Below are 26,266 nucleotides of genomic sequence, written 5' to 3'. Positions count from 1 at the left end.
GCCCTCAGGTCGCCAGCGCGACTCTTGTGGCCAGCATGGCAATTTTGCCAGCGCCTCGGCACGGCGGTTCTTGGTGCAGAGTACATAGGACTGGGTCCCCTTTTGGTCAACGTTTGGAGCTCCGGAAAGGCAGAGTCACCCATTCAGCTAATTGAAGAAGGAACTCAAGAGGGAAGCCAGATTGGAGATTCCCAGGTAGAAAAGTACCACGAATCTTAACGCTGCTGTTTTAGCTGGTACAGTAGGTTGCTCAGATTCTGGCGCTGGGAATCAACAAGTTGGACATCCACTCAGAAACCTAATTTGAAAGTCGGTAATTACAAAGATGACAGATGGATAAATTTACAATGATGCGAAGAAACCAGGGTAAAAAGGCTGAGAATACCCAAAATCAGAATGCCTCTCCCTCTACAAGGGATCACAGTTCCTCATCAATAAGAGAACAAGGCCTGATGGAGAATGAGTGCATTCCAATAACAGAATTAGGCTTCAGAAGGTGGATAATAAGAAACTTCTGTGAGTTAAAAGAACATGTTCTAGCCCAATGTAAAGAAACTAAGAACCTTGAAAAAAGGTTTGATGAAATCCTAACGAGAATAGACAATCTAGAGAGGAATATAAGTGAATTAATGGAACTGAAGAATACAATACAAGGACTCCACGAAGTATGCACAGGTTTTAACAGTTGAATTGATCAGCAGAAGAAAGGATGTCAGAGGTCGAAGACCAACTTAAATGAAACGAGAAGACAAGATTGGAGAAGAAAGAGTAAAAAGGAATGAGCAAAGTCTCCAAGAAATATGGGAGTATGTGAAAAGACCTAATTCACATTTGATAGGTATACCTGAATGTCATGAAGAGAATGAATCCAAGCTGGAAAATATTCTTCAGGATATTATTCAGGAAAACTTTCCTAACCTAGTAAGGCAGGACAATAATCAACTTCAGGTAATACAGAGAACACCACAAAGACATTCCTCAAGTAGAGCAACCCCAAGACACATAATCGCTAGATTCACCAGGGTTGAAATAAAGAAGAAAATTCTAAGGGCAGCTAGAGAGAAAGGTCAGGTTACCCATAAAGGAAAGCCTATCAGACTCACAGCAGATCTCTCAGCTGAAACCCTACAAACTAGAAGAGAGTGGGGGTCAATATTCAATATCCTCAAAGAAAAGAATTTTCAACCCAGAATCTCATATCCAGCCAAACTAAGCTTCATAAATGAAGGAAAAATAAAATTTTTTGCGAACAAGCAAGCACTCAGAGATTTCGTCACCACCAGGCCTGCTTTACAAGAGCTTCTGAAAGAAGCACTATACACAGAAAGGAACAACCAGTATCAGTCATTCCAGAAACTTACCAAAAGGTAAAGAGTATCTCCATAATGAAGAATCTATATCAACTAATAGGCAAAATAGCCAGATAGCATTAAATGACACACAAATATCAATATCAATTCTAAATTTAAATGGATTAAATGCCCCAATCAAAGACACAGACAGGCAAATTGAATAGAAAGTCAAAACCCATCAGTATGCTGTATCCAGATCCATCTCAAAAGCAAGGACACACAAAGACTCAAAACAAAGGGTTGGAGAAAGATTCACCAATCAGATGGAGAGCAAAAACAAAAACAAAAAAAAAAAACAGGAGCTGTAAGTTTCGTCTCTGACAAAATAGACTTTAATAGTAACAAAGACTAAAAGAAACAAAGAAGGACATTACATAATGGTAAAAGGAGCCATGCAACAACAGGAGTCAATGATCATAAATATATGTGAACCCAATATAGGAACACCCAGATACATAAGACAAGTTCTTAATGACTTATAAAGAGACTTGGACTCCCGCACAATAATAGCAGGAGACTTTGACACCACATTGTTAATATTCGATGGATCAATGAGATAGAAAATTAACAGGGACACCTATGATTTGATCTCAGACCTGGTACAGGTAAACTCTGAATATTTATAGAATTCTTCACCGCAGGTCCACAGAACATACATTTTTCTCAGTACTACATTACACCTATTTTGAAAGTGACCACATAATTGGAAGTAAATCACTCTTCAGCATTTGCACAGCATTTCACAGACTTAAATAAAATATTGGTTGGCTGTTTGTTTGTTATTTTCTTCCCTTAATCCTCCCTGTCTTCATTGTTAAGCACAATTATCAGCATAAAAGAGGTTTTTAATGGAGTCTTGCTCTATTGCCCAGGCTGGAATGCAATCTAAAACCTATTTTTAGATTGCATTCCAGCCTGGGCAATAGAGCAAGACTCCTGTTCCCTCTCCTCCTTTCTCTGTCTCTTTCTTTCTAAAAAAAAAAAAAAAAAAAAAAATGAAGAGAGAAGATTCTAGCCAATTGAGTAATTTTTAATTCCTCAAATTAATGTTAATACAAAATTAGTAAAAATGAATTAAAATTTAAAAATGGTTAGATGAGTGCTCACTCTATTATCAACTCTATTTCTTACTCACTTTTCTCCAGCAGTATCTGCCTCCTCGAGTTCTTTCCATGTCACAAACCCTTTCCTACCTTATGGTCTTTGCATTTGCTTTCATTCCTGCTCTTCCCACAGTTTTCCCTACAATCAGCTCCATCTCATAAAAAAAAAAAAATGTACTGTAAGGCTTCCTCTTCAAAGTTGTTTCCTTTAGAAGCCCTTATGTAAGTATTCTCATTAATTTTAAGATGTTTTAAATTTTAAAAAATAGAATGTTTTTAAAATTATTTTTAATAATTCTCAATGTTTCCAAAGGATTATATGTTGACACTGAATTTGAATTCTGATAGAATAAAAAATATTTGGAACCAGTTCTTATGAATAAAGTGTGTATTCAAGCATTAGTGAAAATAAAACATGTTAAAAAAGAGAATATGCATTCTGGTGGCTGTATAAATTCTGTATTTTGGTCTTTAGTATCAATTAAGAAGTAAGTTACTAGCTATGTTTTTATGCGTTTTTCCAGAGTGATCTGGTTTACTGTGAGATTGTTGATGAAAGTATATAGCAGATGCTACTTAATGGGATAATATGGTGTCAAAGATATTCGATTTTGTAATATCATCAGTCCTTAACTAAGCCAACTATGCCACCATAATTGATGAAAAGCAGTAAAATCGGACAGGCGCAGTGGCTCATGCCTGTAATCCCAGCACTTTGGGAGGCCAAAACAGGCTGATTACCTGAACTCAGGAGTTCAACACCAGACTGGGAAACACAGTGAAACCTCATCTCTACTAAAATACAAAAAAAGTAGCCAGGCATGGTGGCATGTGCCCGTAGTCCCAGCTACTCAGGAGACGGAGGCAGGAGAACTGCTTGAACCCGGGAGGCGGAGGTTGCAGTGAGCTGAGATTGTGAGATGGCACCACTGCACTCCAGCCTGGGCGACAGAGCAAGACTCCATGAAAAAAAGGAAGAGGAAGAGGAAAGAAAGAAAGAAAGAGAGAGAGAGAGAAAGGGAGAAAGAAAGAGAGGGAGAAAGAGAAAGAGAGAAAGAAAGGGAGAGAGAGAAAGGGAGAGAGAAAGAAAGAAAGGGAGAGAGAAAGAAAGAGAGGGAAAGAAAAGAAAGAGAAAGAGAGGGAAAGAAAAGAAAAGAAAGGAAAGGAAGGAAGGAAGGGAAACTATATTCAGAAACTGGAACTTGAATTTTTCCCTATACACATCCTCAAATTCTGTATTTTCATTTTGTTATCTGTGGTGCATGAAAGAACAGTGCTGTTATCTAAAACAGTTCAAGACAGCATATTCAATACACTATTTAATCTCTGAATTCTAAATAAAGGCATATTTGTTTTGCACCTGTCATTGGAAAGAATAAACAAAGCAATAATGTATTTTAAATAAGCCATTATTAGTTTTGCATTAAATATGTTCAACCCTAACTTCTTTAAGCCAGCAGCTGTTCTCACATAGAGAAACAGACTTTTCCATTATTTTTACAGTGACAGACTTTATGAAAATAATCCTACCATTTTTAATCATGCTTATTGACATGCTTAAAGAGTTGCAAACATCTGGGAATCCAAAAATTTCTGCCTATATTTAAATCCAAATCTTGAGTATTTTTTTTAATACTGTAAATCCTAAAAAAAAAAAAAGTATAAATACTGAAATTAAAATAGTCACTATATTACAGAGTTGCTAATGTTACTAAATACAAACTACCCTAAAAGTCAGTGACTTAAAACAATATTGTATCTGCTTACAGATTCTGTGAATCAGGAACTCAGATACAATTCAGCAAGAATAACTATTTATACTCCATAATGTCTAGATACTCAGCTCAGAAAATGTGAAGGCTGGTGGTGACTCAAGAATTTGGGCTGGAAAAGGTGTTTATTTATGTATCTAGCTGCTGGGCTGGAAATGACTTGAAGGTAAGAACAGCCACCAGATTTCTCTCCTGTACAGTAAATGCTGCACGTAGAATGGCTGCGTGATTTGCTACGTATCTGTTTAAATGTTTAGAAAACATAGTTTTCCTAACAGGTTACACCGTTTTCCATTCCTACCAGCATTGGCTGAAGGAGAATATACACATGCTATTAGTCATCATCATAATTTGGGTGTCAAAGATAATTATACATGTTTTCCATATGCATTTATTATTTTATTATTTATTTTTATGGGTATATAGTAGGTGCATATATTTATGGGATACATGAAATATTTTGATACAGGCATACAATGTGTAGTAATCACCTCAGGGCAAATGTGTCACCTCAAGCATGTATCCTTTCTAGGTGTTAAAACAACCCAATTATAATCTTTTAGTCATTAAAAAATGTACAATATATTGTTGACTGTGGTCACCTTGTTGTGCTATCAGACACTAGTTCTTATTATTCTATCTAACTATATTTTTGTATCCATTAACCATCCCCACTTTCCTCTCCCACCTCCACCACCCTTCTCAATATCTGGTAACCATCATTTTATAATACTCAAAGTTTCCATGGGTTCAATTATTTTAATTTTTAGCTTTCACAAATCATTTAGAAAAAGTTTGTCTTTCTGTGCCTGGCTTATTTCAGCTAACATTATGACCTCCAGTTCCATCCATGTTGTTGCAAATGACAGGATTTCCTTATGTGTCTTATGGCTGAATAGGACTCCATTGCATATATGTGTCACATTTTCTTTATCCATTTGTCTGTTGATGGACGCGTAGGTTGCTTCCAAATCTTGGCTATTGTGAAGAGTGCTGCAGTAAACATGGGTGTACAGACATCCCTTGGATGATTAAACTTTGGCCTGAATTCTTTAGAAAAGTGCTTATCAAAATTTTCACATAGATGAATTTATCTGATTTATTTGGTTATTGTTATTATTTTTACCTTATTCTGCTCCCCATATCTTGTTTCATTTTAGAATTTTCATTAAAGTGTTTAGGTTTCTCTTTGACTGAGGAATTATTTTTTTTACCTTACTGCATTTAAAAATATCTTTAGTGTCCACGGGGGAAAAAATAACACACACAAAGTTGGAGAGTAAAAAAGTTTACAAAATCCACTGGAGAGTGTTCAGTATTCGTTTTCTTCTTTTCATTTTTGACAGTGCATTGCTTTATATAATGTATTTAAAAGCTTCTGAATATAAAAATGTGATGAACCATCTTTTAAAATATATTTATATTTTAATGTATTATTATACTATAATGTGTTATTTTAACAATAAACATGTGTTTTCTGATAAGATTTTTTTTCATATGCACAGAATGCTGTTGGATTAGTGAACAATTCTGACTAATATGGTCAAATCAATCATTGTATATTCAGAAATTAAAGAAAGGCACATTTCTGAGTAATTTTCAATAAGAAATTGAGAAAGCGGTACTTAATTAATCTTAGAGAATCAAGTCATCTTTCTCATATTTTTAGAAGAACAACAGAAAATAATAATTAAGACACTAGGAATTTAATTACAAAGAAAAATTATAATCGTAAGTGGTAACTTAAAAAGATTTATTGTGGATCAGGAAATATTTATTAGTTAATTTATTCAAGGTATTAAAATATTAATAGAAAACATCTAAGATTGAAAATTAGGCCAGGTGCAGTGGCTCATGCCTGTTATCCCAGCACTTTGGGAGGCCGAGTTGGGGGGATCTCTTGAAGTCAGGTGTTCAAGACCAGCCTGGCCAACATGGTGAAACCCCATCTCTATTAAAAATAAAAAAAATTAGTCAGGAGTGGTGACGACCACCAGTAATCTCAGCTGCTCAAGAGGCTGAGGCACAAGAATCGTTTGGGCCTGGGTGGAGGAGGTTGCAGTAAGCTGAGATTGCACCACTGCATTCCAGCCTGTGTGACAGAGCAAGACTCTGTTTCAAAAAATAAATAAAATAACATAAAATCGAAAATTAAATAATGTTATGCAAACATCTTTAAAGAAAATGTCATTGAAATATAGAATTGATTTTAAGAAGAGTGATAAAAAATTCTTTTATCCATTCTTTAATAAAAATCTTTTTTTGTAATAAAGTATTTTATTTACTAAACTAAATGACATTATTAAAAATGTATGACAAGAATCCCAAAGATTAACAGAAATAAAAGGCTATTTTTTAAGTCATAGGAAATCTAGAAACAATTTAATGATTTGCATTTTATTTCATAAAGACATTTTTTCAACTTACATGTTATGCATTGCACAATATACATTAATTTCTATCAAAAAATATTTTATTAAATTAAAATGTGTTTAAAGATCCATTAATCATAAAATCCAGAATAATATAAAATTCTTTTTTTTCTAATGAACACTAATTCCTGTCAAAAATCTTTATTTCCTTTGTCTTCCCTTCAAAAAAGACATTTGATGGACAGATGGAATCCTGTCTTTAGCCAACTTACTGCCTCACGCCCTGCCAAGGTATTTAGGTAATCTAGGTATGCTCCCCCCTTTCATGCCTAGACTAGAGGCACACCATCTTTCTTATAGACACAGCCTCATCATTAGTTCCCCTACCACTATCTTTTTACATTAAATATTTACTTAGAATATTTTAGTAGACAGCAGGATATATTTCATATGCATTTCCTTGCCTAGCCCAGTTTAATTGAAAGCAATTTTCTTCTTATTTAACTCTATTTCACATAAAGATGCCCCCGGCTCACACAGCACTTTTGTGAAAATGTAAAAAGGAAATCCCTTTTGTGTGGTCATGGCCCTCCTAGAGTGCTGGACTCAGCAAAGGGGAGGCTAGATTCAACCCTGCTCACCCTCTTGGCCAAGTATGCTAAAGCTTCATTCTCCTATTTTCTCTGTAAACACACTGGGATCCGGCCTAGGCAACATGGATTCACTCAGCGCTGGATCGTTCTGAGAAACAGATTCGACAAGTAAACTAAAGTAGTTTCCACAATGTTATAATACCTTTGAGTTCCTCATATTTTAATGCTGCATATTATGTCACAAACAGTGATTCTCATGAACAGGAAGGGTGAACAGTTATACTCGTATAGAGGTGATTGTTTACAATACAATAATGTAATTTTCTTCTTAATGCTTATTTCTTCCTTTAAAAAATACTTGACTCTGCAGTGTAAACCAAGTAAAAATAATTTGGTGAAAAACACAAAACTATGAAATATTTCTTAGTTTTTGATGATTTTCTTTTATTAGAATTTAAAATTTAGCTACAATAAAGAATATGATTCACCTTGAAGATGATGACATTTATAACATATGTTTTACATAAAAATACATTATTGTATCAGATTATTCATACTTTGAGAACAAGGGAAGAAGCATTTGCTTAGTGTATTCAAATGTGAAATTCTTGTTGAATAGTTCTGTGTACAATACCTCATAAATATTTATAGAATCCTAAGCAAAGAAACACTTAGCACTCTGAATTTTATGATCACAGTTTGTGAACAGTTCAAAAGTTTCATATTTCCTTGGAGAGAGTCAATCTGATCTATTTTTGAAATATCGGGTAAAATATCATATACTAATTTTTAAGCAAATAAGATAATTTTGCAAGTAAAATATAAGCAGCTTTGTTTATCCCACTTGGGCTCCCTAGCCCTGAAGAACACAGTATTTAAATTTTTATTTTAGAGATTAGTTTAATTTTTTTCTTTTTTGTTTGTTTTTTTTTTTTCAAGACCCTGGCATCTCATATAAGCTCTTACAAGTTTCTTAGAAAATCCAGAAACACTTTTTTTGCTGATTATAAACTTCAAATGAACACAATCTGACATCAAACATGTAAAAAAAAATTATGGAAGTAGAACATTAGAGAGTATGCTCTCAAACTTTTGATTTGTTAAACAACTCTGTTCATAACACTGATGATTGTTTTCTCCACGCCTGGGAATAATTTTCAGAGCCTATAATTTTTACTATTCTGAAAGGGCAGCTTGAATAAATTATGAAGAATTTTCATTAAAAGTAGTATTTACATTAGTTTGTAGCAATATTTATCTATTTAGCTCTAAGAAACTTTGAAATTAAAGGAAAATAAAAATGTTGATTAACATTGTAAGGTTTTCTGTAGTGTGCTTATGGGCATTATTATCATGCATGGTGACACTTTTTCCTGTGCTTGATTCTTTTTCTTCCTAACTAATTACAAACATATGCAATATTAGGAACAAAATGATTTTCAGCTACTGATGTGCATTGGTTTCGTATTGAAAGACATTTATAATAAAGAATATGAACTCAGATATCGGAGTCAATATCTAGGTTGCACTTATTGGATAATGTCTGTTGTGTCTTTTTTTTCTCAGCTAATAAAGATGTTACCTAATAAAGGTGTATGATCAGCTAGGCATGGTGGCTTAGGCCTGTAACCCAGCACTTTGGGAGGCCAAGGCAGGCAGATAACTAGAGGGCAGGAGTTCCAGACCAGCCTGGCCAACATGGTGTAGTCCCATCTGTACTAAAAACACACAAATTATCTGGGCATGGTAGCACACGCCTGTAATCCTAGCTTCTCAGGAGGCTAGGCATGAGAATTGCTTGAACCCGGGAGGCAGAAGTTAATAGTGAGCCAGGATCACAGCACTGCAATCCAGCAGCCTGGGCAACAGGGAGAGAGAGCCTCAAACAAACAAGATCTATGACTACTTTTCTATGATGATTTACTTTATTTGAGCACTTTTGAAGATGTTCTAAGATAACCTGTAAAATAACACACAAAATATGTGGAATTACATGATTATCTTAATGTGTATCAATTATTAGGTTGGTGCAAAAGTAACTGTGGTTTTGCTATTAAAAGTAATACAAGCGGGTGGATCACGAGGTCAAGAGATCGAGACCATCCTGGTCAACATGGTGAAACCCCATCTGTACTAAAAATACAAAATATTAGCTGGGCATGGTGGCGCGTGCCTGTAATCCCAGCTACTCAGGAGGCTGAGGCAGGAGAATTGCCTGAACCCAGGAGGCAGAGGTTGCGGTGAGCCGAGATCACACCATTGCACTCCAGCCTGGGTAACAAGAGCGAAACTCCATCTCAAAAAAAAAAAGTAATACAAAAACCGCACTTACTTTTGTGCCAGCCTAACATATAATATAATAATCAGAAATAGCTTATAAAGCAAAATCAAATAACTAGCATTCTTTTTTTTTTTTTTTTTTTTTTAATTTTGAGACGAGTTTCACTCTTGTCGCCCAGGCTGGCGTGCAATGGTGCAATCATGCTCTGTTCACCGCAACCTCCACTTTCTGGCTTCCCCTGCCTCAGCCTCCTGCATAGTTGGGATTACAGGCACCCGCCACCATGCCCGGCTAATTTTTTTGTACTTTCAGTAGAGACTGGGGTTTTGCCATGTTGGCCAGGCTGGTCTTGAACTCCTGACCTCAGTTGATCCACCTGCCTCTGCCTCCCAAATTGCTGGGATTTACAGGGTGGGGCACCATGGCCGGCCCGGCATTCTTAATAATTGTTTGTGAGCAACAACAAATGAAAACAAAAACATACAAACAAAATAAACAGTATTTTGAGATACATTAGTTTGTAAGTCAATCACTCTAAACTTCTAAGTTGTTTTAATCATGTTTACAATACAGGAATCTGAGTATAGTAGTTCCCATGAGTTAAATTTTTTCCTTTAGTTCAGTTTTAAAGCACAATAGTGTTTCTTTATAGTTTTCTAAAAATATTAAGAATTTTGTGCTACTTTTGTTCTCCTTAATTAAGTATTACTTTTCTCTTAAGGGCAAGTTTTTCAATTAGGAACAACTTTACCCTTAAGCTTATTATTATCCATTTAGCACAGAATATTTCAGTTTTAATTTCACTAATCAGTGCATTTGGAAAGATTCCTCAAACACTTTTCAGCTATACAAAGTTATCTCAAACAATTTGCTTTCTCTATGCTAATATTTTATTGGCCCTTCTATTTCAGGTTCAAATATGTAAAACATCGTTAGGATTCTTGTTACATTTGCATTATAATCCTAAGGAAATGTTTATAGTTTTATTGCATTGTACTATTAATTGATTTTTTTGTCTGTGCTTTTGGACTTGAGTGAAATTATCTGCTGTCTAATAAATGTTGAGGTCTTAGTCCCATTAGTTTATTGTATAAAAGATATCTTAAACATTTTGACATTGATGACGGCATAGTAGCAGAAATCCCACATAATCCTGGTTTGATTGGTCCACCAGTGGAAAATTAACCTAAGAAGAATCATCCAGCCATTTGTGTTGTAGCTTGGCATGAAATAACAGTGTAAATAAGATCAAGAGGATAAAGAAGGTGAGGGAATTAGCAGAGCATTGTTGGAAATGATGCTGGGAGATGCCAGAGAGACAGAGACACTAAAACATGCAAGCCTTAGCACCAAAACCATGATTGGGACCTCAGTTTTAATATGTTAAAGGTAATGTGAATGTGTAATTGTTCCTTGCCACCAAAATACCTAATATAAAACTTGGATAAATGGCCATAATTAAGAAACCCATAGTCCAAAACAAATGACTGCATTATTAACACTATTAATAGGATCGAAGAAGGAGAATATGTCCTGGGGAATAGGAAGAACATGCAGAAGAAATTAAGGTGTACCGTACATTTAGTATTAGTCTTTCTGCATCTGTATTATACTGAGTGACAGTGAGTTACACAAAGGCAAGACTTTTTTCAGTATTGTTCTGCAGCCTGTCATCCGTAGATGTGTAATGTCCGTATCTTCCTTCCATTCTTCTTTCCTTCCACACTTCAACAAACATGTCTTTATCATATTAAGTATTAAACGATTTAAGGGGTAAGAGGTGAAGAATTTTTTATAGCTGTTCCAATATTCAAATAATTTATTGTCTGGTAGTAGAAACAGACTAAATCCAATTTTTTTTCTGAAAAAAAAAAAAAAATTCTAAAAGATGTTAATGGAGAACATTTAATCCTCCTTTTCACACTCCCTGGTGGAGAACCTCACTAGAGTAACACTACAGTTTATTTCCACTCCGACGTCTTCTCCGACCCAGGCTTGATGCATATGATGGAGATGGTGTGAGGTGGAGATTGGCCCACTTAGCCAAGGGCTTTTTTCTACTTTTCATAAAATGTGAGATTTATTTATTTATTTTTATTTTTAATTAATTTATTTTTTTATTGCATTTTAGGTTTTGGGGTACAAGTGCAGAACATGCAAGATAGAAAGGAGAGAGCTTACATTCCCTACAATTTCATTTTTAACTTTATTAGGGCTAAATCCCTATGGGAAGAGAACTTCAATTGTTCAGCTGGGTCACTGACTCTCTAATGCAGAGATAATCATAGATGATATTATATTCTTCTTTATCCCTATGTTTGTTACTAATTACTCTTGGACAGAGAAAAAAGGGTTGATTATTGATTTTTAAAAAAATTTTAACAGAGAGAATAAAGGCTGTTAAAGAGTATTTTAATGTGACGAACTTTTTTTTTTTTTTGAGACAGAGTCTCACTCTGTCGCCAGGCTGGAGTGCAGTGGCACAATCTCGGCTCACTGCAACCTCTGCCTCCCGGGTTCAAGCAATTCTCCTGCCTCAGCCTCCCGAGTAGCTGGGATTACAGGCGCACGCCACTACGCCCAGCTAATTTTTTTGTATTTTTAATAGAGACGAAGTTTCACCATGTTGGCCAGGATGGTCTCGATCTCTTGACCTCGTGATCCGCCTGCTTCGGCCTCCCAAAGTGCTGGGATTACAGGCTTGAGCCACCACACCTGGCCTAATGTGACCAGCTTTAACAAGCCCTTTTGATGTCATATTTTGTTGCAGCTGTGTAAATTAAATATCATCACCCTAATCCTCTCTATGTCTGTGACATTCCCCATTTTGAGCCTCTTCCCCAGGACCCTCATACATTCCTTGATGGCCATTCTCACCCAACTGCATTTGCAAAATAGCCATCATTTCTGGCACATTCAATCTATGTTTTCTTAAATCTCATTTCTTTATCGATGAACATTCTAGTAAAATATATATTTTAAACTCCAATACAAATAATATTATTTATTATAGATTTAAAATAAGGACACCCACTTTTGGAAACAGTAGAAACTAATCTCTCCCAGAGAAAAACTAGATAAAACTGGACCACACATATAAAAATCAACAGTTGTGGATAACAGTTTGGAAGTGTCAGAGAGAGTATAAGACAGTAAACATTATTGGTCCAGAATCCAACAGAAGTCAGAGGCAACAAGTAAATGGAATACATTTTTCTGACAACATTTTCCAACTCTGGAAAGATCACTGAGAGAAAGAAAGAGGCACTCTTGAGACCCTTGGGATTAGGAGGAAAGAAATAGGAGCCCAGGAATCATTAAGGAGTGATGATACTTAGGTAACCACATTGCTACATGTTGAGATCTAAACGTGCTCCTTTGTAAGTAAGAGAGAGAATTAGGAAGTAGGTCTGCTTTAATGAGTCCCATTTCCTGAAATTGGATTGAGTTGAACTCTAGTATCCTCTGGTGAAAGTAAACATAAACTCTGTATGAAAAAAAAATTGTTTAAGGTCTTAAATTTATCTGTGGAAAGAATATTGCAAATACAGTTCCCACCAAAGATGAACAAGTAATAAATGTACAGAAAGATGGTCAAGAAAAATAAGTGCCCAGAATGAACCAAAGAACTACAAAAGGAAAAAGTTCTTAAGAGAGATTTCAAGATATATTTGTCTTGGATATATATTTACTTGAAGATGCAGAATGAGAAAAGGGAAAAGCAATATTAGAATATATAAATTATCGTGTGTGCTTTTTTAAAAAGTAAGACACCGAACCAGAGTAAAAGTGTTACATGAAACAAGCAGGAGAAATAAAAGAAATCCATATTTAGAATTATTATAGTAAAATTGCTGAAAGAAAAAAATCTTTAAGACAGAATAAAATTAATATTTCAAAGGAAGATCAATCAATAAAATGGAATAATCTACATTAATAATAATGTTAATGTTGATGTAGATCTGCTGGCAGAATATAGAATAACTTAAAATACTTAAAAGTCAGCTTGGCTAAATAAGTCCATCTTGTAAATTTATACCAAATAACATATGATGCTCTAAAATTAAACTATATATAATTTTAAAGACAAAATTTATATATGAAAACTATAATTATCACCAGTTGTTAAATACTAAAGTGCATTAGTTGAGTAAAAATATATGTGTGTGTGTGTGCATATGTGTATGTGTCTATAGCCTGAAAGAAAACTGGAGATATAAAAATAAATAAAATAGCCAATACTTACATAAATCTAAACGATCATTTATCATACAAAATAGCAATAGTAATAGCTTATGTAATGTGAAAAGAAAATCGCAGCGTATAGGCTTGGAAAATGATAAAGGGAGTTAGTCTGCTCATGTCCTTGAATAAGGAGAAACATACCAATGCTAGAAATTTATATAATTCTATGTGTGACTACTATTCTAACAGGGAGGAAAAAGGTAATTATTATAAGACCTGGATAAATAGAGGGAAATGTCATATACATTGACTGGAAGAAAATATTGTAATTTGTGTCAAATCTTTTCAAATTTCATTGTAGATTCAATTTAAATAATTTTTTTTTTATTGTACTTTAGGTTCTGAGATACATGTACAGATCATGCAGGGTTGTTGCATAGGTACATACATGGCAAGGTGGTTTGCTGCCTCCATCCCCCTGTCACCTATATCTGGCATTTCTCCCCATGTTATCCCTCCCCAAATCACCCATCCCCTACTGTCCCTTCTCTAGCCCCTCCAACAGACCCCAGTGTATGATGCTCCCCTCCCTGTGTTCACATGTTCTTATTGTTCAACACCGGCCTACGAGTGAGAACATGCAGTTTTTGGTTTTCTGCTCTAGTGTCAGTTTGCTGAGAATGATGGTTTCCAGATTCATCCATGTCCCTATGAAAGACACGAACTCATCATTTTCTATGGCTGCATAGTATTCCAATGTGTATATGTGCCACATTTTCCTTGTCCAGTCTATCATTGATGGACATTTCGGTTGCTTCTAAGTCTTTGCTATTGTAAACAGTGCTGCAATGAACATACGTGTGCATGCATCTTTATAATAGAACCATTTATAATCCTTTCAGTATATACCCAGTAATGGGATTGCTGGATCAAATGGAATTTCTATTTCTAGGTCCTTGAGGAATCGCCACACTGTCTTCCATAATGGTTGAACTAATTTACACTCCTACCAGCAATGTAAAAGTGTTCCTATTTCTCCACATCCTCTCCAGCATCTGTTGGCTCCAGATTTTTTAGTGATTGCCATGAGATAGTATCTCAATGGCATGAGATGGTATCTCAGTGTGGTTTTGATTTGCATTTTTCTAATGGCCAGTGATGATGGGCTTCTTTTCATATGTTTGTTGGCCTCATATATGTCAAGTGAAGTCTGTTGTCTTTCTCTTTACTCTGGGCAGGTCTCTGATTTGCTTAGGCCAGTAGGATGTTAACAAATTCAGGATTGCTCACTTTCTACTTTGGAACATGTCTGCCACCTTGTGGAGAAACCCAGAATAGCCTGCATGTGATGAGTGGCACGTAGCCCATTTGCCCATGTTAATTCAACCAACATCCTGGCAACTGCTGGAAATGTGAATGAGGCCATCTTAGATCTTCTGACACCAGCTGAGCACCAGGAGTTTATCAGAGAGACAAGCAGAACCAGCCAAATCATCTCAAACAAAAAGAAGTGCCATCTAACCCACAGAATCAGAAGTTAAGTAAATGGTGATTATAGAGGCACCAAGTTTTGGGATGGTTACTTTTCATAGTGATGGATAATTGATAAAGACACTCAAGAGTGACTAGAGCCAGATTAAGGTTGTTGAGTGGCAAATGATGCTGCTGAGCCTACACAAAACTTCCATCCCTATTGCCATGGCAGCTTTCCTCAGGAGCCCGTTGGACAAAGGAACTCGCCAACACTCCCAGTACAGGTAATCTAGTCCGCCTGAGTATTGAGAGCATTCCCTGGTCTTTGATGAACATTTACATGAGATATGATTTTTTTCACATTCTCTGACCACTCCCACAGTTCCGCATACATCTTTCCCACACTCTTTTGTTATCCATCTTGTAATTTGTTACTCTCAATTCTTTGCCGTGTAGCTATAGCATTATTTTTCTGCGACAAATTCCTGCCCATTTAGAAAAACTTATTACCTAACGAATCAGCATAGATCTGTGTACATCAAGCAATCTCCTTTTCCAGGCAAAGTAGAAACCCTGGTACACAGCACAAAGCTATGCAAACCAGGGTTCCCTTTACACCGTTTTCAGAGGCACCCTTGAATGGGCAAATGCTCTTTCTTTCTATGGGCCAGTGACCCAGTTAATGGGCAAATATTAAAAAAAAAAAAACTCAAACACTCTCTAGAATAGTGTGTATCAACTATGGGTCTAGCTTCTGAGAACTTGATGCTTTAATATCTGCCCTAAATGCATATGTCTGACATGTCTGAATCTGGACACCTAGTAATATGCTTGAGTCACATTGCTGGGAATTCCTGACTCCTTGTCTCTCCCTTACTCCTCCTCAGGAGCAGCCCTCCTCCTACAGGCATGCTATTCTACCAATATAAAGTCTACCACCCCAACCACCTCCTTATTTGGCTTTCTCACCCTAGACCTTGATACACTTTTCCTTGTTACCCCCAGGCCAGGTAACAGGCAACTAGGCACAGCCTCCATTCCATAGAGCCCGCTGGAATTATTCAAACTAGCCAATCCTAAACCTGCCTTCCTGCCTCAGCTTCACCTGTTTCTTTCCATGGAAACCACAATACCAGCTCTTGCCCAAAAAATTCCCTTCTCCTATATTACCAGAGTTATGACTTTGGGGCTTCCCTATATGATCGCATGGCATAGAGCATTCCCTTCTTTTGGAGTCTGATTATAATAAAGTCTATGTCTGTGGCTGCCATTTCTTGATCTGTTGGCCTTAGCACACCCCGAATTTTCCATTAATACAAAAAACATTTGGAAACAGTCCCAAATTATCTTTCTTCCTCAATTAACTAGTTATATAGATTTCCCCATATGACTATAATTTTGAGGAGAAAGAGGGAGTCTTCCAGATATGTGCCTTGGAAATGTCAGTCACTTGCTGATGTAGCGTTTTGGTGCCTCCACTTGCTCGACCTTGATCTCCTATATATGACTTTCACTTGATACATGCTTGGTGAGTCAGATAACAGCCAGTTAATCATGGCAGTTCAGGTCTCATTGTAGGTGAAAGGCTAAAATCTAGCAAGCAGTCTCCACCAGGGCCCAGCAGGATGAAAGATGCTTTTAACGCTAAGGATAATTCTCTTCAGAAAGCAAGATGCACTTTAAAATCTTGAAGTTCTGATAGGTGGTTTATCTGTACCGGACTGCCAAAGGTTGCATGCAGCATCTGTATCGGTAACAGATACGCAAGTGCCTTGAATCGACTGGAGACATCAGGCTAAGTGTCAGAGCTACGATCATGTGGCCCGGATCTGCCACACAGCTTTTTCCTGTGATGCCATGTAGCCTGCTTAAGAAACTGTTGGCTTCTGTATCTATGCACGCATACACACATCCTGCCAGTTTATACATATATATGTATGTAAGGGCAATTTATAAAATATTTTAATATATAAAGTTTACATTTATACATGACTATAAAGTTTGTAGTTCATGTTATGCACACAAAACCACACACATATATGTATACACATACATGTATAAACACATGTACATTAGTATATACATGTATGTGTGTGGTTGTGTGTGTGTATATAGTGTATACGTGTGTGTGTGTGTCTGTGTGAGTTTGTATAGGCAGAACATTTTTACCCCCATAACCAAAAGATAACCCTGGTAAACAGCCACATATCCCTTTGGGGAAGCATATGAAATATGATTTACACTTTGAATTTTTGGTAGCCTAGGTGGATCTTACCTCACGAGGATACAGTCTACCTTCCCTTCATTCAAGGGGTTCTTTTTCTGTGAACTAGATCATGTCTGACAATTTCGTGAGCAGTCACAACTCTTCGGGAGTGATTAAAGCATGGTCTGTGTTTACCACTGCAAGAGAGTTTTAATGATACAGATCAGGGGAGCCTCAAGGAAGACACCCTCCTATCACAGTCCTGGTAACTTCCAAAGATCATTGTGGAGGAGAATACTTCTGATTGTTGCTCTAGCTCTATTATGCTCATTAGAGTAACTAGCTTTCCTTTGTAACCACAGCTAGGTGCTGCCTCCTGGCCTCCGCGTGCCCAGCATCCCGTTATTGTCATGGAATTAGAGGAGCCAATTGTGATAGATTTGCCTAGGTCACGCTTGGCCTACAGAGAACTGAACACTACCTACCATTTTCACAACATTTGGTATTAACAGTCTTCTTAATTTTATCCATTTGAGTGGAATCAAGTGGTACGTCTCTGTGGTTGAACTTGGTATCTCCCATAAAAGGAACAATATCAAAAACGTTTTAATGTTTGTCTTGAGTATTTGAATATTTTCTTGGGAGAGTATCTTTTCAAATCTTATGCCCATGGGGTTGTTATATCGTTCAGTTATAAAAATTATTTATTATATTTGAAACACTAGTTCTCAGACATACGTATTACAACTATTTCATGCACTCCGTGAACTATCTATACATTAGCAGTTTTAATTGTAATCAAATCCCATTCACATTATTTTGCTTTGTCATTACTGATTTATAGATAGGGATGAAATTTGGCTCTCCATAGCTGCATAGAGGCTTTAAGTGTAACTACATCTAAACGCTTAATGTGAGTTAGTGCCAAGGTTCATTTCTTTACCTGTGTTTTTAAATTTTCTGCATTGCAAATTAATTCAAAATCTTCCTTTCCTCCCTTGAATGGATGTAGTGACTTTTTCAAAACTTAATTGACTATATAAATATTGACCGAATTCTGGATGTTCTCTTGGGTTTCACTAATCTATTTTTTCAGGTTTTGTGCCAATATCCTGTTGTGTTGATGACCGTTGACTGATAATGAATCCTGACATTAGGTAGGATAAGTCCTTTTTTTAAAAAAGTTAAATTGTTCTAGCTATTCTCGATCCGTTGTGGATGCCCTTGATCGTTCTCAGTTTGCTTTTGTTTGTTGCTTTATTCTTTTCTGTTTTGCTGGAGGAGATCTAGAGTTAACTCTAAAAATAATTGGCCCCTACAATATCTTGTTTCTTATGAAAACTATCTTCACCAGCTGTCATGGTGCTCAGCGAGGACTGCACAATCTGGCTGATCAGACCTAAAATATTCTCAAGCCCTGTCTAAGGTGTGGGTGTTGCTCAGCTAATAGTTTTTAGAACATTATTGTCTGCCTTATTTTGTAGAGTTTTACCCTTTGTACAAACAGATTAGTGTATATTCAACAACAACAACAAATAAACAAAAACAAAAAACCTCTCAAAGAAAGCTGTGTGTGAATTTTAGGAATTTTTCTTTACAAAACCCCCTTCTTACTGGCATTATGCCCAACAGATTCCAGCTGTTTTAGTCTCTAGGAGCTGCAATCACTTTCCCCTCGATTCTGAAAAGTACTGTCGTATGATGGGCGTCTGAGCACTGATACCAAAGTTTGGAATGTTAACCCAGACAAAAATATATCACGGATTTTACCTAGTTTATTTTCTGAGCTCCCTGTTCTATTTTTAGTTTATTGAGAACTGTCACCACGAACATATGGTACATTCTGTCAAATTATTCACTGGCATCTACTGAGATTATTTGAAATACTAAGGGCCAAAATTAGAGCTGAGCTCCTGGTTAAAACCTACATGTGATTTATAGGCTTGCTTACAGGCCATTAAATACAAAGGCTTTTCCTCACAGACCTTGCAGAGGGAAGCTACCCTCCCACCCCAGAACTAGTGCACAGCCAACACACTGCAGTCTTTGAAAGAAGTCACATTCAGTGTCTCAGCAGATCATGCTCATCACACATTTGAATTCCTAGACAGGTACCGTTATTCTGAGGTCTCTATCTGAGGCCTTAAACAGAACTCTTTTCAAGGAGCCTCTCTCTGCTCAAGCTTTCTTTCTAGAGTAGAAGGGTAAGGCTTGGAAACACTTTTCCCTACTCCAACTCAGTCTGCTCCAAGCTCTCTGCACCCCTACTTCCCCAACCCTTCCACTCCAGAGTCCACAGAAACACTGAAGACCTCTGTTTGGGTTTCCTTTAGCAGTGAGACAGCCTCCACGTGTGTTGATCCTCCTGACCCCTCTGTGAATGCCCTTCCTTGCCGGGGAATGCGACAGGGTAGATTGGTATTTCTCCTGATTTTAGAGACTTGCTCACACCATGCCAGCAACTGTTTAAGGGCTTAATTCTTTCTGCTTGACTTGTTGCTTTTGTCGGCTATTCCAGCACCTGGCAGCCCTAATATCCTTTGACCAGCCCAGCTGAGCTACGGACACTCTGTGTCTCTTTCTCTCCCCATCTCTTCTGGCTTTGAGAGTTTCGTTTATAAATTCTATTGCTTCTTTTTTTCCAAGAGGAAATTTTTTATGCTTTTTTTTTGGTTTGCTTTAAAATATACACATCTTTTATTAATTATAAGTATAATAACTTTGGAAAATATGGGTGCTTTTATTAAAAGAAAAAAATTATTTAAAAATTTAAGACCATCGGTATGGCCTTTCAACAAAGTCTGTACTAATTTACATTCTTATGATTTGTTGTATGAGAATTCCCACTTCACTGAGCACCAAAAACTAGTGTTATCATTTTTCTGCTCTTCAACCATTTGGTGGCTTGGAAACTGAATCTTATTTATTCATATGTGTATTTCTCAGTCACACTTATTTTTATAATGTATTCTTAGAAAATGCCAAGTTTCTTTAGGATGTCAGTGTTTTGCTATTAGTTTTTAAAAGCTATTCTTTGTGAAATATATTAACAATTTTTTCTACTTTGGAAATACTCATTCCAAGGTCATCATGTATTATTTAATTTTTATGATTATCAAGGCTAATATTTATTGTTTTAACTGATAATTTTGCTTACTGTTATATTACACTGAATAAGTTTTAAAAAGTCTTCTCTACAGTTAAATAGCATTTCTGTATATAATTGGAAAATGTTTACATTTAAAGATATTAAATGTAAACATTCTTTTAAACCAATTATATTATATATTAAGTTATTGAATGTGTAGAATACATTGCATTTCCTTAATTTATAAAAATCAACCCACTGATTTCTTATATACATATATAAACACACACATATATGTTTTACTTTCTCATTGCAAAATTTAAAATAATAAGGATGATTATAAGAATATACTGAGCACTTGTAATACAGAAAAACACTTACATTAAAATGCTTACAAAATGAACAAACAGAAAACCTTATGCCAAAAATATTTTCCAAAGATACCTGTAGGCATCTAGCAGCATTTTGAGAGATTACTGAACACTGGCTAAGAGCTAACATTAGGGGGATCCACAGTTGCTTTTTTAAACTATTGTATTGCATAATTCCTTACTACATGAATTTATCTGTTTAAAGGCTCAGAATCCATTGCTGGTTCTGTCTCAAAGTGGGTCCACTGAGTCTATCAACCTGACCTGTGTTTTTTCAACCTGGTTCTGAAGATGTTGGAACAAACATCGGCGGAACACCCGTGTCGGTACCTGACACAGGGAGAGGATAATGGTGATAAAACGGGCTATGTGAAACCCCAGACTTGCTTCTTTCTTCAAAATATTAAACCAAAGCAATATAATATTTCTAGAGAAATCAGCAAACTCAGTGCCACATTAAAAGTCGTTAATGATGAAGGAGTAAAGGGTCTAACCATGTCTCTGTTGAACTTGGCCTGTTCGGAGAGTGAAGAAACAGAGAGGTCTGAGAGACGCTGGAGGATATTAGTGAGTTATCGTGAACTATTCCATGTCGTTTCAAACCGAAGTCACCGCTACAAATCCAGCCTCTTTACTAGAATCAGTCTGGATGGCCCCTTATGTCCGGTGGGTGGCTACGGACACGCTTGTCTCCAGTTGCTGACTGACTTACAAGCATAAAGGTTTAAATACTTCAGATGCTTTGACAGCACACGTGTGCCAGGAAGTGCCCAGTCAACCTCAGTCCTGTTACCAAAACTCTAGTCGAAGAGCCGACAGTAAACAAAAGCCACTCTCGGTTTTCCAGGTTTGAAAGTTAATATAGGAATTAAAGGCTTATAGAAATATTACAGGAACTACGAGAGGAAAGGTCAGGAAAGCTAACTCTGAACAGTAAGTAATTGAGCAAAAATTTCAGGAAAGCAACCAGAGATCTCAGCCAGAAGCTCCCAGTGACTGTCCTGGAAACTGCTCCAGTGCCAAAGGTTCTCTGTGAAACCCTCACTGATTGTGTTTGTGTGCAGCAGCCAAGCTGGGAGTTACCCTGCGTTCTTTGAAACGGTGCAGTGACACCTCTCATCTGTTCATTTGTCTGGCTGTGGCCTTCAGAGAATAATGGCTTCTCCAGATTTTCTGTCTTCCAAAGCTCACACAAGTGATTTTGTTGGCAAAGCTTAACACGGAAACATACGGAGGGAAGGTTTTGGGAAATGCACAGGAGACCTTGGAAAGCTGTGGTAATGATCTCGAATTGACAACAGTCAAATGTCACATGAAGAAATCAAATTACCTTATTTTATGAATGAAGCAATAACGTGTGACGTTGTTCAACATTTCAAAGCTATTAAGCAGCACAGTCATTTATTCACAATTGTAAGTTGCTCACCCCACCACCCAAAGCAAAGGACATGTCTTTTTTACTGCTACGATCTAAGAGACTAAAACATTATCGGTTGTGTGTAAGTATTAAATAAATATTTGTTTAAAAATTAGTGATAGCATAATATTTTATTCAAAAAGACATTGTTTTGTTTGCTCAGGAAATTTCCCTAGACATTTTAAAGACTGTATTTTTTTCCTCTATCTGCTCCCTACATAAGCCTGAAGCTATTCCCAGCATACATTAAAACTTCCAGATCTATCCTTTGAGCATTTTGAAATTTTCTATCTCTATGCTAATTATTTCCTTTGTCCTTTTATCACTTTCAGCAAACCTCACTCTAAAGCAGAAGTGCTAGTAAAGTTTTATTCTGGCCGTTTTTACACCGTTTACTCTTCTGAAATTTTCTCTTGTGAAACTTTTTACGCTTGTGAAATTGATGAACGGTTCTCCCTTCACTTTCTTATCTCTCATCTTTTCTTGTATAACATTTTGTATTACTTCAGAGTTCTCTAAGAACTCTTCAAACATCTGTCACACTGATTTTTTTCCCCTATGTTATTCAATTTTCCACTTAAGGACTCTTACACATTTTAACATTTGAAAATTACGAGTTTAATTTCAGTCTAACCTACTGATCTCAGCTTAGTAGATTTAATATTCTTTCACAACTTAATAGAAAAAGGAATTCTAGATACTAACTTTTCTTTTTCAGCAACTGTTTAATTGGAGGACCTTGGTTTGATTTTTTAAACTAGTGGTTCTTTTTAAAACTCCTTAATGACTTTATATTTCTGAGAAACTGGGAAAGAGCACGTTGGAGTGAGTTGTGAATGTTTTTGTCCAGTATTGGCTCTGTAGGCTATGCTAGTAATTTTTGAATTCTTGTTAAATAAAATCTTTTAGGGCAGATGAAGGAAGTTAGTTATTGCGGTTTAATAATTAGAGATTAAAGACTCAAGTGCTGGCATGAAGAAAATGCAGAAAGAGGAGCAGCAACCTTGCTCCTCTGTCAACATGTAATTTCTGTATTTGTTGTGAGACCCAGTAATCTTGGTGATGTGCTACTCTTCACAGACGTGATTACCTTCTTATTAGACAGTCAAAACAAGTAATATTTGCCAATCACATGAAATTTAAGGCGGGCTTAAAAACATATACCTCAAGGAAAAACAGCTGCGTTGACAACAGCACAGGGCTCTCTTTATAAAACTATCCATGGAATAAATTTTGCCTTCCCAACAAGTGCCTTAGGATTTAAATAGGTTTAATAGCCTATATCACTTCATGTTAATTAGGGCTAAAGATCTTTTTCTGGGTTTGCTTTAAATTTATTAATCAATTTTTATATTGTACTAGCCATTCTCAAAGTTGTCAGATCACTGAAATAAATGAAAAGTGCAAAAGTACAAAAATAAAATAATATACACCCAAATTCTAATGTATTTTTATAAAACTCCCCCCAAAACTCTTATGATTTTAATTTAGAAGCACTGGTCTCTCTGTCTTCGATGTTCTTATTGAAATCACATCTTTTCTTGGTGTGTTTGCTGTCCTCCTTTCCAGTCCAGGCTCAGGTTCACTCTTACCTTTGGTATCTTTGGCTAATTCAGTAACAATTGAAAGAAGAGAGCAAGTAATTCCTTGAACTCAGATTGCTAATATTGAAAGAGAAACTCCCACTTTTAGTAGTTCATTGGTTGCTTTTCTTTCTTAATGATCATAAACAATCTAGCTCTGTTCTTTCCAGAGTTATGCTAATCTTTAGTTTTATTTATTATATGTACTCTACTAAAAGATACCTTTGGAACTCATTACAAAATGAGTCTTGACATTGTTTTCTGAAATACTATTATTTAATACATCATAAGTTGTATCTCAAGCAAAGGGAGTTGGTTAAATTGAAATTCTTTTTGTGTTCTCTATGTTGTAATGATTATATAGTTGTCAATCAGAGCAGGGATCCAAGTGGCCTTGTAGCAATAAAATCATAGGAACGTTCTTGCTAGCGTGGGGAAATGAGCTAGGCCATGCTCGTCATTCTACCCTTCCTTGATTTTAAAATTCTTCTCAATATATCTTTTGAAATACATACCAATGCTTTACTCTGTTGGGATCTTTCAAGCTCAGTGAGAGCGAAAGAAAATCTCTCATCTAGGAGTCCACAAATGTGGAAAGTGTCAGTTGGCAACTGGCTGTGTCAACAGTTCACTTTCATGTATCATAAAGCTACAGATGAAGTCTGTCCCCCTTCAGAGGATAAACCGTGTCTCGGCTATAATGATTCCTTCTCTTCCCAAATTATAAGAACAGGATGGGGAAGTGATTTGAACGAAATGTCTGTGTTTTCTTTCTCAGGAAATAAGGAATAAAATAGCTCTTTTTTTTATAACACATCTGGTTTGAAGGGACTATTTCCTTACTTTTAAATTATAAAAATAAACATAAAAAATTAAACAAAATATTAACTTTTAATAATAGAGAAATAGAATAGAATATTATACTTGGGGTTTTCCCTGTATTCCTCAGTACTGTAATAAAGGCTACAGAGAATTTGTCTTAAACATCCTTTGCAGTAACTCCTGGAGTAGGAATTATAACCTTTAATTAACAAACATTCCTGTTTGAAAAGTAATGAGTTTCCCCAAATTTTCAGAGCTCCTGTGAAGTCTTTTCTAGGATAGAGAATGTATTTCAATAAGCAAATCAGAGCTAAGATTTATTTTCCCCATGTGACCCTTTCCATGACTGAGGAAGGAGAAAGAAGCAGAAAATCATCCTTGCTGTTCTATGTGGGATCAATTTAATACAGAATAACAGTACCTGGAATATGGTGGCATACGTCACAAAAGGATATGAAAGGGTAAGACATTTAAAACTGTTTGTACTAACTAAAGTAAAATATGATGGGTATTCATCCAGGTTAACTTCCTGTCTTTTCTGCATATCATGTACTTTATAGATGGCTTTGCATTATGATCTTAAATATTTCTAATCACTAAAAGAAACATAAGCAGTTTTTAGCACTCAGTGGACAGCAAGCATATGTAGGACCAGTTTTCAAGGTGGTTCACAGTGTACCTTTTTAAGCCAGGAGTGAACAGTGGAAAAAGCCCATGCTGTTCTTAGTTTTTAAGGACAGTGGATTTGTTTTGTGTGACTAGCAATGCACTTATGAGTCAAACAGTGGACTTTTCACTCTGGTGCACCACAGATACTTTCAATTAACCTACGCAGGTACATTTTTATTCTGTTTTTAGACAACGGATATAATGAGAACTGAGAGCAAAAATGTTTATTATAGCTTCCAAAATTCTTTTTTTTTAATAGGAGTCTTGCTCTGTCGCCCAGGTTGAAGTGCAGTGGCCTGATCTCAGCTCACTGCAACCTCTCTGCCTCCTGATCTTAAGTGATTCTCTTGCCTCAGCCCCAAGCAGCGGGGATCACAGGCATCCGCAACCACACCCAGATATTTTTCATTTTTATTTTTGTAATTTATGTAGACACAGGGTTTTACCATGTTGGTCAGGCTGGTCTCAAACTCCTGACCTCAGGTGATCTGCCTATCTCAGCCTCCCAAAGTGATGGGATTACAGGTGTGAGCCACTGCACCCACCATGTGACTTCTAGATTTCTGTTAGAATTTTCATGTGACTTTTCTTACAGATTTGATGTGAGATCAATTGATTTTTTTCAGGAAACTTTTTATTATCATGAAATAAATCTTAGGTGGAAAGACTGAATGTATTAAAGGTGTTTTTGTTTTTGCAACTTTTAATATTTAATCTAGTTATGTTGTCTTAAGAACAACGAATGACCTGAATCATTTCTGCATTTAAAGTTAATTAATAAATTAGATGTGATACTTGACAAGATTTAATATAATTTTATAGACGCTTCTGAGATCTACTCTCTGTATAGTTTTAAAAAGCATGTACACTCTCTTTGTAATTCTATATCTTTTAAAATTAGACCTCATTAAAAAAGTATCTTTTTATTTGTATTTTATCTTTGAAAGACTGGAATTAGTAGGAACATGTGAAAATCTCC

General features: G+C 36.1%; 1 protein-coding gene and 1 long non-coding RNA gene across 11 annotated transcripts in view; one reads left to right on the top strand and one right to left on the bottom strand.

The window, feature by feature from the left end:
• LOC144580101 (uncharacterized) overlaps window positions 1-26,266 on the bottom strand; it is an 852,895-nt gene that overhangs the window by 40,138 nt on the left and 786,491 nt on the right. The gene's annotated exons all lie outside the window — the stretch shown is intronic.
• LOC128930085 (uncharacterized) lies at window positions 2,847-24,678 on the top strand. Its single transcript, XR_013529034.1, has 4 exons — window positions 2,847-4,393; window positions 14,897-15,415; window positions 18,434-18,494; window positions 21,002-24,678. It is a non-coding gene; the product is annotated as an uncharacterized LOC128930085 (long non-coding RNA).

Source organism: Callithrix jacchus, chromosome 18 (genome assembly GCF_049354715.1).
Source record: "Callithrix jacchus isolate 240 chromosome 18, calJac240_pri, whole genome shotgun sequence".
NCBI classification, from domain to species: domain Eukaryota; kingdom Metazoa; phylum Chordata; class Mammalia; order Primates; family Cebidae; genus Callithrix; species Callithrix jacchus.
The sequence above is the reverse complement of the archived record's forward strand: the minus strand, read 5'-3'. Positions and strand labels throughout refer to the sequence as shown.